Consider the following 5,587-nt stretch of genomic DNA (forward strand, 5'->3'; position numbering starts at 1 on the left):
ACTCGGCTAGCAGCATCTGTTCAATGGCCAAGACTGACCACAGACACAAAGAATTACATTCAGAATTGTGCAAATTGGCAGTTCAATAAATATATACCTAAAAAGAAATATGGTCTTCTCCAACCATTACCTGTTCCAACACAAGTCTGGGAGGACATAGCAATGGACTTCATCACAGGTTTACCCTCATCCTGCGGCCATACTGTGATCTGGGTGGTGGTTGATCGTTTGTCCAAATACACCCACTTCATCGGGCTACCAACACATTTTACTGCTCAATCCTTGACAACCCGCTTCTCTGCTGAAATCTGTCGTCTTCATGGAATACCGCGATCCATTGTCTCCGATCGGGATAAAATATTCCTCAGTCTTTTCTGGCGTGAGCTCTTCCGAGTACATGGCACAAAGCTTCGTTTTTCATCAGCCTATCACCCAGAAACAGATAGTCAGACAGAAGTTTTGAACAGAACATTAGAAACATATCTTAGATGTTACTCATCTGAACAACCTAAGCTCTGGTTTCGTTACCTTCACTTGGCAGAACTCTGGTACAACACCAGTTTCCACTCTGCCGCTGGGATGTCCCCATTCAAGGCCCTCTATGGTCGTGACCCTCCAGGCTTGCTTGACTATGTTTCTGGCAGCACCAAGGTCCCAGCTTTGGAGGAAGCCCTACAACTCAGAACACAACTCATGAGCACTCTCAAATCCAATCTTGCAAAAGCACAACAGCGAATGCAGGAACAAAAGAACAAACAGAGGACTGACTTATCTTTTGCCACAGGTGATTGGGTTTTGCTGCGTTTGCGCCCTTACAGGCAGTTGTCTGTGGCCAAACGTCCTTCTCAGAAGCTTTCCCGCCGGTATTATGGGCCTTTCCAGGTTCTCAAACGGATCGGAGCAGTGGCATACGAGTTATCACTCCCATAATCTTCTCGGATTCACCCGGTGTTCCATGTTTCCTTGCTGAAAAGGTTCATTGGAGATCCTCATGCTCACTACGAGCCTCTCCCTCCAATCAATGCTGACTATAGTGAAGTCACTTGGGAAGACCCAGAGCCACCAGCTCCCAAGCCACAGGAACCAGCTTCTCAGGTCATTGAAGGTTTTTCCCTTCCAGCCACAGGGATGAAGGCTACTTCATTATCTGAGAAAGGAAAAGAAAAGAGATCATCTTGTGAGAGCAGAAGTGCTGGCGTGAATGATGGTTCAGGAGAAAAAGAGAGGAACTCAACTTTTGAGCAAGGGAGTACTAGTGTTAATGAAAGCTTTGAAGAAAGAGAGAGGAACTCCAATTTGGTTGAAGAAGACACAAGTGCACTTGTTAATACCAAGACCCAACTCCTAGAGATAAATTCTGAAGCCTCTGACTCTAATCTCTCACGTGATACTCCTCTCGCGGGCCCCTCTCCTCCTCATCAGTCAACACTAGCTCCTGGACCAACCAATGAGACGTGCGCGTGCGTGCGCGTGCGTGCGCGTGCAACTCACGCGCTGCAGGGGATCGCGTAGCCAGCTGGCGCGCACATGGCCTCCCCCCAACGGATCTCCAATCATGTCCGTTGGATCTCCCCACCCCATCATCCAATGGACCACAAACAACACGCGGGTCCCCATGCTCACCTTCCCTAGATAAACCTGCCCCCTTGTCATTCAACCCACCTGCACCACTGGACCCCACCTGCCACCTACCAGCCGCTTCCCCCAAGCTCCAGCAGTATCCAATGCTTCATCTCAACCTTGCAACAACTCACGCGGGCCCGGGTCAACACACAATTCCTCAAGGCTTGAGGACAAGCATTTGGCCCAAGGGGAAGGTATTGATGCACCCATTAATATTGGGCCACGGATGAGGCCTAAAAGGGCAACAATTAAACCAAAGTACTTGAGAGACTATGCAGAATATTAGTTTATATTATTAGTTTATATTTCAATTAAATAGCACTTAGGCTATATTGTCTTGGGCCTAGAAAACATAGGATGCATTGTAAGTTTGGCCCATAAAATATTGGTATCATTTCCTTTAAATGTACTGAACAGTAATGGAAGTGGTAAGAAGAATATTATTCAGAAATCTCTTCTCTCTCTATTTCTTTTCTCGCCTATTCTCTTCTGCTAGGGTTTCTCCTTTCCCTTAGAAATTCTCTACCAGCACGCCGACACCGGAAGCCTTCACAAACGACTCAGGCCCGCAGCTCAACCTCAGGCTCCCGTGCCACTTCCCCGTCAGCTCAATCTGCCGACAATCTTTTGATTCTTCCCCGTTTGCCCAGCTATGAGCTCTGTCACGTTTGCTGTTTTGCTGCTCGTTGTTCTCATAGCCTCGGCAGTAGCGATTCCTGGCGGTTGGTCCCCCATCGAGAATATCAACGACCCCTACGTGAGGCAGATTGCAGAATCTGCCGTCAGAGAACACGATAAGCGTTGTGGTCAATATTTAAAACTACAAAGGGTCATCAAGGGGGAAAGCCAAGTAGTTGCAGGCATCAGGTACAACCTCACCTTCGCCGTCACTGATGGCTCAGCCTCCCACATTATCGAAGCGACTGTCACCGATCAGCCATGGATACCGTTTAGGATTGTCTTTTCTTGGCACCTTCTTAATCCTTAGCTGAGGGTGTTATAGTCGCTTATTTAGAAAGCCTCCTGTGTACTGTTGTCATGTTTTTGAGTTGTTCCTTCTGTTTGTTCTCCCCTGTTCTTTACTCTTTCTTATGTCTTTTGTAGCTTCTTTTATTTACTTATTTTTTTTTGTTGTTGTAACTGGGTGGGCACCCCTTGTGCCATTTTAATCAATTTGTTGTTTATCCAAAAAAAAATTAACATAAATTTCAAACGATGATATATTTCGTATATTTGTTATATAAATAAACATTCACTTAATCTATTCATTGACCTCAGTTATTCATTTTAGGAGTGCAAGGTATTTGTGGTTATTTAATGGAGAAAAGAATGTAAGGTTCCATGGTGCTGCCTGTGAAGCTTTGATTTTTTTTTTGTGGATAAGCCATAATTAATATATAAAGCACAAAGCACAAGAGGTGCTGCTCAAACAGGTACCAACTAGATATTATACCCGTGCGTTGCACAGGTTTATTTACGATATTTTTTAATATTATATGAAAATTACTATAGTGTAATTATATAAATAATAAATATTAAAATATTTCTTAAATATAAATATAACAGAAAAAATTATTGTGTTTAGACATCGAAATAGATAGGATTACAGTTTTTTTGATGCATTAAATTACTTGTATTCGAATTCTTTTTTTTTTTGGGCGAGAGATTAATCTCACGGCTATCGGCTGTGGGGATACCTTGGTATTCGAATTCTCTTTATGTAAATAAACGATATTACTGAAATATAAAAAAAATTGAAAAAGAAAATATTATTAATAACATAAGAAAACTTGAGAAAATATTTTTACTACTATGTTTTTCAAATAATACACACATGCAGTATATTTAATAGTAAATATCTTCCAGAGACATTCATTTAATTTTGAAACTATTTTTCTAGATTGTTCATTAATAAATTTTATATTTACTATTATTTAATTTAAATTATTAATATTGTCTACATATAAATATGTTTCTTAATTTTTTTTTCTCCCAATTTATGATTGATAGTTAATATTCTAACTATTTTTAAGTACTACATAATAAATTTTTCTTTTGTATAAGAAAATGAAAAGTTGACAATTAATAGTTAATAATATAGTTAATAACATAAAATATTCATCAATAATTTATTACTATCATTACGTTCAAAAAACATTTATTACTATCAATATTAAGAAAAATCACAAATTAATTTAAAATTATTTTTTAAAATAACACAAAACTACATTATAGTCAATTTAAACAACATGCATAATCATTTCAGATTTTAAAAGTAAATTCCTATGTTATTGTACCCATATTGAGAGGAGATATTTCTCAACACTCTAATATTATATATATATATATATATATATATATATATATATATATATATATATTTCTCTTTCGAAAAAAAAGTAAATTCCAAAATATATATTTACAAAAAGCATTCAACCATTAACTAATTTCAATATTTAACATGTTTATTTTTATTTAAAAGATATTAATTCGTGTTATTTTTGTATCTAACTTTAGCACTTAATTTTTTATTTATACGAAAAATGTAGTAATAAGTTTTGTTGGTTAATTTTTAAATTTACCAACATATGATTATAATTAAAATTAAAATTTTAATTTTAATTTTAATATATAAGAGTTTGAAATTTTTTACAATTGGTTATAACGTAAAATTTATTTTACTATATATTTTTATTAATGTAAAGTTAGTCAATTTAAATTATTATTATTCAAAATTTGTCTTCAAGTTATAATTAATAGTTAAAATTTAATCACTATTAAAAATTATTTTAAAATATGGGATATTGAAAAGTTTTTTTTAATTTGGAAATTGAAAGGTTTGACAATTATTAATTAAGATAATGAATAATAAAGTAAATGTAGTTATTTTTTAGTTTTGTATTTTATTATCTAATGTATTTAATACAAAGGTGATAATCAATGCAAAAAAGTTCAAGTCTCCTTTACATATATATATATATATATATATATATATATATATATATATAGATTACAAGAGAAATAAAAAAACAAAGACAGGGGAAAATGAAACAGGGGAAAAATAGACAAAGTTCAAATCAAAATAAAAAGATGCATGTGCAGTTTCACGCAGCAGCATAACCAACAGCAAGTTTAGCATATCAGTAGGCACAGGTTTGCAGGAAGCAAAGGCAAATCACCCCCCTATTCAATCCAACCACACAAACAGCCATTTGATACTTCCTGGAGCTGCTCTGTTTCTTTCATATGGCTTTTCATTTTTTCTTTATTTTCTGTTTCATGTACTATGCTGCTACTTTGGGGGCTTTCTTAACCCCATCTGTTTCTCTTGTATTCTGCTACTTTTAGTTTTTTATTATATATATAAATCTTCATCTTTCTAAAAAATAAAAAATAAAATAAAAACTTTACGGTTACTTTAAGATTTTGATTTGTACATGCACCTATTGTGACTAATGTTTTACATCAATTTTTTTTTTGGTTACATGGAGGGGCAAAGCCCCAAGCCTAAACTAAGACTGGTCTAGGGTAAGAAACTCCCGAGCTATTGCCACGAAGAAGCAAGTAGCAGCCTGGAGGGGGGTCCTGGAGAACATGAATACCCAGGTCAAAGGACTTGGCTAAATCTGCCAAGAAATCAGCTATGGCATTTCCCTGTCTTCTTGTGTGGGACAAAACAAGTTCCCAAGGTCTCGCTTGCCAGGCACGAAAGTTCCTGACGAAGGTTGCCATCGGGTGGTTTGCAGCGCAGCCGTCATTGATGAGCTTGACCGCCATGAGGCTATCGCTTTCCACGATGACCTTTGGCAGCTTCCACTCCCAGGCTAACTCAGTTGCAGTGAGGATTCCCCATAGCTCGGCAATTAAAACATTTGATGAACCAAGGTTGCGACAAAATCCTCTAAACCAGCGGCCTGAAGAGTCTCTGCATACTCCTCCGCAGCTGGCACGGTTCAAGGGGCCG

This window comes from Lotus japonicus, chromosome 1 (genome assembly GCF_012489685.1).
Source record: "Lotus japonicus ecotype B-129 chromosome 1, LjGifu_v1.2".
NCBI lineage: Eukaryota > Viridiplantae > Streptophyta > Magnoliopsida > Fabales > Fabaceae > Lotus > Lotus japonicus.